This window comes from Phascolarctos cinereus, unplaced genomic scaffold (assembly GCF_003287225.1).
Source record: "Phascolarctos cinereus isolate Bilbo 61053 unplaced genomic scaffold, phaCin_HiC Scaffold_3;HRSCAF=262, whole genome shotgun sequence".
In the NCBI taxonomy this organism is placed as follows: domain Eukaryota; kingdom Metazoa; phylum Chordata; class Mammalia; order Diprotodontia; family Phascolarctidae; genus Phascolarctos; species Phascolarctos cinereus.
The window spans coordinates 129,309,383-129,317,947 of NW_027555736.1; the positions used below are offsets into that span (position 1 = coordinate 129,309,383).

Genomic DNA, 8,565 nt, shown 5'->3' on the forward strand with positions numbered 1-8,565 from the left:
AGAATTCAAGTCTTGAAGCCATCAATACCCGCTGCTTCCAATACCTCTTGAGTTTTAATCTGAATTATATTATTAAGCGAAGTACTGCGCTGTCAAAGAATTGAACATGATTTATGATGTCTGCCTATTAAACGATCGATTGTGAATATCGCTACTATCATCTATCAATATTCACAGTCCGAGGGTATTTCTCGCTTCAGACGAGTGTTATTTATAATGAAGAAATGATAGACTACAGGAAGGGAATATTTATTCTCCATAGAACAAATTTCCAGGTGCTTCGGCAAACGAATCCGGGGGTCCCGGCACACCCAGCGAGCACTTATGATAGTCCAGCGCTACAGATGTAGTTTAGATCACACGAATGATAGGACCAACAGATTGTCGGGGGGGGGGGCGGGGAGGTGGAGAGGAGGCACACCGGCTTTTAGGAGAAAGCTCTAAGTTACCTCTTCAGGTCGACAGCAGAAAGGATGGCAGTAGCGACACTTTTTCTACATGCCAGGTGATCTGCAATATGCCTGAAATGAAAAGAAAATTAACATCGAGGGTCGTCCTTTGTAGTTTGGGGACAACAAACCAGATGGTAAGGTGACGGCGGAGTTAGACTTTATACTTCTAGAGCAGTTATGCAGGCCACGCGTTTGTACTTGGGCTCTGATGGTCCATTTCTGGAATAAAGTTCTGCCTCGGCCCCTCAAAATGGATCTTTAACCTGCTTCTGGCTTCAGTGGGTACGGTGGACTCGGATGCTAGCTGCTCTGAGTTTAGGCCTGCACGAAAGTGTATTTGTGCAAGTGAAACCTTTTGTCCGTGCTTTTGGAGAGCCTGTTTTTTTCAGGCATAACTGGGAACAATTCAGGGTCACTGACGATTGCCAGCATCCATAGTGTAAAGCGTATAGGGGTGGAGGCGTGGGGGCGTGAGCAGGACGAGAGCTCAGGGACAAAATCTCTCCTCACCTAGCACAAGTGCCGTGGTAGCTGTAATATGGAAATCGCATCTCCTCCCTCCCCCCATCCCCAACCACCACCACATTGCCATTCCTTTCCTGCCAGCAAAACCAAGCTGAAAAACTGAAGCCGCTAATACCCCACCCCCGCCACCCCCATCCAAGAGCTCTTGCTCTCTTCTCAGAGATTGCGGCGAAACGGGAAGGATTGGAGCAGCAGCAGTGAATCTAGCCTGACTAGGCTGCTTCTGTCCTAAGCCGAAGCTAGCCGTTAGGTGAATTAACAGCTGGTCTTGGGTTGGAGGAAATCGGCACAAATCTCCCACATTTAGTCCCTTCCCCTCTTGCTCCAGTCACCCTGGTCTCTTCTCCTCTCCTCCCTTCCCCTCCCCTCTCTTTCCAGTCCACCTCCCCCGCCTTTCTCCCAATAGAACTGACCAGTCAGTCCTAGTGAAATCAGCCACTCTCCTCCCCCTCTCCTGCATAATCAAGATGCCAGAAGGACCAGAGCATTGTGATCCCAGCCCTGGTGCACTAACAATTAGGCGGAGGCAACCGGAGCCCACACGGAGAGAACTGGCTCCTCAGCTGCCATTTGAACTCTGACGTCAGGCAGTACTTTGAGGACCCGGAGCTCCCTCAGCGGCGTTTAGGACAGATTTTTTATATCTGATTGAAAGAAAGAGAGTTGAATGAAGCCCCTTCCCCTCGCTCTGACGTTCGACTTCTCCAGGAAGAGGAACTCAGACCTAGCGAGACTGGCGAAACAGTTGGTCTGGAGGTTCTCGGGACATTTCACTGTAGCTGATCGCGGCCTTAACGACAGATACTTCTTTCCTTGGAGCTCTTTCCTTGGAGCTATTTCTAGTTCAGCAAAGCTGACCCCTTGCTCCACTCCCATACTTGCCACAGTCAGTTTACTGATCCTACCCCCCCCAAATGCTGCCCGCTTCCTTCTCTTCCCCACCCCCACACCCATCCCAAGCACAGGAAAGAGTAGGAGGGTAGCGCTATATATATATATATTATAGATATATATATATATATATATAATATATATATATATATATATATATATCTCTTTATGCAGTAGTTCTTTATGACCTACTCTCCCTCTCAGGTTCTAGCCAGGCCTTCTCTTAAGCTGGGGACACTTCGAGACACTCTCTGCTTGTGTTTGGAAGACGGAGTGGACAGGAGGATGGGAGGGGTAGACTTTCTTGGTAAGGAAAGACTTGCTGCAGCCAAAGCAGTAGAAGCCAAAGCTGGTGGGAAAATAAGAATGGATGCGTTCTCAGCATCCTTCCCCTGAGGCTCTGGATGACAAGGCGGAACTTTTTGTCTGTCCCCTCCCTCCTTTCTCCGTGGATCTTGAGTCTTAGGCGCCTAGCATAGGGAAAAGGTGGCCATTGAAGACCATAGAGATCTGCACTACTCAAGTTCTTGGGGAAGGTGGGACAGGACAGAGAACAGAGAAGAATAGCAGAAAATGAACAGGCCAGAGTTTCGTTCCAGAGCCATCTACAGCTTCAAACCAACATTCGGAAGGGAAGGCGAATGAACTCAGTGGCAGCCTAAATGGCCATCCCACTCACATAGCTTTGTCACCATTTACTGGGCAAGTCTGAGAACGGCCCATACCGACCCACGCCTACTCTTCTCAGAGTCTCTTCATCTGTCTCTCACTTACAGGTCTATCTCTCCGGTTTATAAATACAACACTCTGATTTTGCTGCCTGCAGCATCCTTTTAGTTTTTTTTTTTACTTTTCTCTGTATCTGTGTATCTCTATGTCTGTCTGTCTGTCTGTCTGTCTGTCTCTCTCTCTCTCTCTCTCTCTCTCTCTCTCTCTCTCTCTCTCTCTCACACACACACACACACACACACACAAATTTTATTCACAGTCTAATTCCTCACAGCATATTCTAGAGTCCTATTGCTCCAGCCTCAACTGAAGTCCTTATGTCCCATGAACCCAGGTCTGGACCAGCTGAATCAGTTTATCACCCAGGACAAGGCCACTCATTACACTAAGAGATGCAACAAAAACAAACAGAAGGATCTGGAAAAGGAAAATTGAAAACCAGATGAACCCAAAGTTACTTCTGCAGTGGCATTCCCGGAGGATGGAAGCCAGTTTATAAGAGAGCATTTAGTGAGTGTTAATAAAGTTCCCCTTGAATAAATATCGGCAGTTAGTTCCAGGGAAGACCAATGTGGTTAAGTAAAGATATACCTGCAGTGAAACAATTTAATACTTTAAAAGAAATCATTTATCAGTGAGAGTGTGTACTGTGTAAGTAAAGAGTGAGGTAGAAAGGGTTTCAAATAACTACATCAGCATACTCCAAATGAAATACACTTTTCTTCTAGTGATTTATTCTTTGGTTGACCATCTGAATCATCTGTGTTAAGGATTGAATTATCTACGATAATGCCGTCAAATAAACTTAGAACTTCTATATAATTGGATTACAATAATTACTTGTTTATGACTTAAATCTTCCTTTCTTCTTTCCTTCCTCCCTCCCTCTCTCCCTTCTTCTCTCTTTGTATCTCTCACTTTCTTTCTCTCTCTTTCTTCCTTTCTTTCTTTCCTCCTTCCTTCCTTCCTTCCTTCCTTCCTTCCTTCCTTCCTTCCTTCTTCCTTCCTTCCTTCCTTCCTTCCTTCCTTCCTTCCTTCCTTCCTTCCTTCCTTCCTTCCTTCCTTCCTTCCTTTATCCCTTTGTACTAGTCCCTGTAGCAGCTGTCTTAAATATTCCCGGAATTGCAGTAACCTGATGCACTGTCTCTCTTGCCTTGCCGCCGCCCCCTGCCCCCCTTTTCTCCACCCTCATATTCATGACATATATTCTTGGGTTTGGTCTCCTTTTAAAAATGACAAATGTCTTGTCAAATGTAGAAAATCTATTCCATCTGGGTGTCTAACAATCTTTCATTGAAAAGGGACAGAGGCGAAGCCATGGCCACGTGTGTCATGCAGCCTATATTTGTAACGTAATAGCCCAAACCTTGGACTAATTTACAGCTAATAGGTCTATAGCAGAGTCCAGGAGGAAATCAGCTGCAGAAAGAGCGCTAGATTGGCTCTTAAAGGAATCGGAAATAGGTGAATTGTAACTGAGTTCTCTCTGTCTCTCTGTCTCTGTCTCTCTCTGTGTCTCTCTCTCTGTCTCTCTGTCTCTGTCTCTGTCTCTCTGTCTCTCTGTCTCTCTATGTCTCTCTATGTCTCTCTCTGTCTCTCTCTGTCTCTATGTCTCTCTCTGTCTCTGTCTCTCTGTCTCTCTCTCTCTCTCTCTCTCTCTCTCTCTCTCTCTCACACACACACACACACACACACACACACACACACACACACACACACACAGAGTTATTGTATCTCCTCCGGGTGTCTACCTTACTGGGCAAAATGAGAGCGGCTTTTCACTTCTTCATCCTCCCCCCCCACACCCCGCTATTAATGACACCCCTTCTCCCCGCCCCATCTCATGAGGCTAAAACCCTTCTCTCTCCTTAGCCCTATGCCCTGTCACTCCCTCCTTTCTTCTTTGACCAGAGCCGAGCCCGTGGCGCTCTTCTTGTGCTGTTCTGTCGCTTTGGCCTCCTCCAACACTCCCCCTTCCCCACTCCAGGGCTCGGGGTCTCCGGCTCAGCAGAGCCACCGGCAGGAGGCGCTGGCGCCCGAGGAAGCCCCCAGGGTCTTCCCAGCCTGGGACCCCGAGCCCTCCCCTTAACAATGCCCGGCTCTACGAGGAGACAGACACACAGAGAGAGGGGAGTTTGATCTTGCCTCATTGGTGTCTCAGGCCTGAAAGGGAAATCATTTGGGTAAACAGCCAAGCTTCCAGGCTTAACGCCTGGCTCCCTCCCTACTCCCCCCTCGCACCCCCCCGCCTCCCTCGCCCCCCCTTCAACCCCTACACCCACCCACACTTCGCTCCGGAGCCTCTTCCACAGAGAGCTCCACGCTTTGATTCGGGAGCTGAGTGCTCCCCAGGTTAAAAGTGCTGCAGACCTGAATGTCCCATAACTATGCCCCGGGAAGCAGAAGCGGACTGGAGGGCAGTAGGAACGGCCTGGGCCACGGTAGGAACCGCAAACCTCCCACTTTCCTAAAATAGAATCCAACCCGGGGAAGGGGGCCGGGGTGCCTTCGGAGAACAAGGTTCAGGAAGTTTATCTAGCATTTGGAATGGGCTGAGGTGTTCACCCAGCGTTCCAAAACCAGGGGGGCGCTACGTAGCTGCTACCTCCCTACCACTGAACACACTTGGATGGTAATAGAATATATAAACATATACGTATAAATGCATACATCCGTATACATAGAGCTACACACAGTACAACTAAGTACATATATATGTGTATGTATCGTGTATGTATATCTACTTCCATCACCATTCTACTCCCTCTGAGTTGCTTCCACTGTAAGAAAAGCCCTTAATCTGATATTGATCAAGCGTTTTCCGAAATTTGATTCTTTCTAAAGGAGAGTTCTTCAGTAAACTGACTGTAAACATAATTAATAGTTATTAACATGGAAAACCTTTGCGGTGTTTAAAGGGATAATGGTCTTTTTCTCTAGTCCCTCTCTGCCTCTGTTTCTCTCTGGCGTGGAGAAAACCTGGAAATCTGAAAATGCCCTGATTAGATTATTAGTCCTGATTATACGGTGGTTTTTTTCTTTATAAAATGAAACCGCCGCCCCCACCCGCCCACCCCTACTCTCTCTCTCTCTCTCTCTCTCTCTCTCTCTCTCTCTCTCTCTCTCTCTCTCTCTCTCTCTCTCTCTGTCCCTCTCCCTCTCATCCAGGAGTCATTAGTAACCCCCTCTGGCTACATGTTGTGCATCAGTGAAACATTATGACATAGTTGTAATACAAACTCCGCTCCTTGCTTTGCATCTTGCGGTAGAAAGTGTAATAGCAATAAAATAAATTTTCATCTTCAGGCATTATTGGGTGAAAAAATCAGGAAATCTTATTTTAGAAAGAGGGATGAGAAAGAGAAATTAAGCCGACTTAAAAAAAACACTTCTTTTCCAATTTAGGAGACTGACCTTCCCAAAGTAATCTGAGTGTGCTAATTCATATCCCCAATTTCCTAACTTGGTTTTCTACCTCTTTGTCTCTGGGATTTTCTTGGTGCTGTCCATCATTAGGCCACGAGGCCCTCTTTCTGGAATTGTATAATAGAATAAGAAGAATAACCAAGACTTCCTCATGCCACACCACAATCCTAGAGACTAGAAATCCTAGCGTCTTCTCTGTGTCCCATTCCAGCAGTGTCAATTGTCTAATTTGAAGTTCTCTATCTAAGTCCCGGTTGGAAATTGAGCCTTTTTATCCTTTAGCCTTTTTGGGATAGTTTATAGCATAGCTGGAAAAGTCAGGGGGGAAAACAACAACCCATAAAGCAAAACCGACTTTTTCTGGCTCAGACGTGTAATTCCAGTGTTCTCTAGATCAATGCAGGAAGGTAATTTACATGGAGCCCGAATGCCACTTCTGCTTTTTCCCTCCTTCCAATCTCCTCCCTCACCCCAACTCTACTTTTCCTTATCCCTTACTCCATCTAAGGATATTGTTTCCATTTGGGTATGCAAAAGGTGGAAAACATTCAGCAAAATTGTTTGTGACTCAATTTATCATTTGCCTGGATCCAAACCTGGGTGTTTGGAAGGGGACCATTTTGGGGGGTTATAAGTAAAAATAAATTTCTCCTTTCCATCATCCTAAATCTAACTCGAACCTTCAAGTTCTTCTGTTGTTGCTGTTGTTGCTGCTGCTAAAGGTGAGAGAGGAGATTCATTGCACAGAATTGTGGTCAAGCATTAGGAAAGAAATGTTTTCTCTGCCCACCAAGACAAAGAAACAAAGCCCTGCTCCTACAAGATGGAAGTTTCCCTTTGAGGCTTAACTATCATTTGATAACTTCCAAGACTTTCTTGACTTTCCAAGGCGTGCTGCCCTTTCTCCGAGCTAGTAGTCTTTTTAAGCATTCATTTACCCATTAAGCTAAAATAAAAGAGAACTGAATTTTTAATATGTAAGGGAACCCCAAAATATAATCCCCAACAAACACTTGCCAAGCAAAACAAAAATGCATCACCAAATTATTAGGTCTAATTCACTGCTGACTTTTGTCGATAAATTGTTTTTATTCTAGTTTTTTGCTCTTCCTGATGAAAAGGAGATCATTTGGTTACCTGACCTGACAGGATCTTCCCTCTCCCTGCCCCCCCACCTTGCCTGGAACATGTCCTTGCTATTTGTTTTTAGTAAAAGTGAAATATACATGTTATGTGCACCTAGTCTGACAGAGGGCTGAAAAAAGCAAAGATCCTCTCCAGGCCTTGCTATTTGCTTGAGTGACTGTAATTATTTAATTTAGGTGATCATCTTAATTGGAAGGATAAGTCTTTATGGGCATGGGCCTCATTGGGGATATTTGTATTGGATACACTTAGATGATCAGTCCTAGCCAAATAAACACTGGAACTAAAATATACTTGTGATATTATCTTATGCTTTGCATGAAATATTGCCACCTGAGTTACTTCTTCAGACTTTATGAAATTGTACCCAATGGTTTTATCTTTCTCCTGTTTTTTCATGCTCAAAGATGTATGGAACAGGTTACTCAAAGATAACGACCTAAAAACTATTGGAAAGGAGTGTTTTCTCCACTGTTATCAGAGTTTTTATCATAAGAAGTCATTGTATTTAAATTGTATTAACGTTTAAGAGATATGATACAGAAAATCTTTTTTTTTTTTGCTGGAAGTGGTAATTATAGTTTAAGCAGCAAGGTGGCGCTCCAAGGCATGGAAGAATGGCAGATTTCTCGCAGTGAAACATTAGCCAGACTTCTGCAGTGATAATGGAGTTTGTAGTCGAACACAATTAAACTAGGCAGTTCCAAAGGAAAAAAAATTAAAAAAATTTTAAAAACCCCAACATAATAAACCAAAGGAGTGCTCAGTATTTCGTACCACGACGTAGTCCGGCAAAGGGGAGATAGTTCCATTCAGGAGATTAGTAAACTCGATTTTAGGATTGAGATTGTGAGTAAATTTGCTCTGTGCTTTCCCTACCAGCTAAGGGCATGCCTCTCAAATTAAACGGTGATTTGTAAAGTTGCTTTCTGTGAAGTATATATCGAGTAAATATCTATGCTATGTATACAACATGTGTAAAATGACTGGAACTATGTATTCATATCTACACCCTTAAATAGAGAAAAGACAAAGTGCAAGTATTACAGAAAGATTCTTTTCAAGGCACTCACAACGAAGGGACAGAAAAACCAGGCTACTTTCCTATATGTCACATATATAGATATATAATATACATATATACACACGTACAAACACATATACATATACATAGGTGTATGTATGAAAAATTTATTAGAGGCAAGGAAAGAGGGAAGAGGGAAGGGAAGAAAGAAGGGACAGAAAGAAATTATGACTATTACCTAATTTGAAAATACAAAGGTAACTTTCCAGTCTGTAAGACCTGCATTTTATTTTATTTAGTTTTTGAGAGCTGATGCTTTGTTGTGATGTAAATATTTTTAAATACCTAAGAATATATTTCAGTGTACAAATC

At 44.1% G+C, this 8,565-nt stretch overlaps 1 long non-coding RNA gene across 1 annotated transcript; it reads right to left on the reverse strand.

The window, feature by feature from the left end:
• Positions 1 to 233: 233 nt before the first annotated feature.
• Positions 234 to 1,659, reverse strand: LOC144456187 (uncharacterized). Its single transcript, XR_013485095.1, has 2 exons — positions 1,391 to 1,659; positions 234 to 521 (listed from the first exon to the last, which is right to left on the reverse strand). It is a non-coding gene; the product is annotated as an uncharacterized LOC144456187 (long non-coding RNA).
• Positions 1,660 to 8,565: the final 6,906 nt, after the last annotated feature.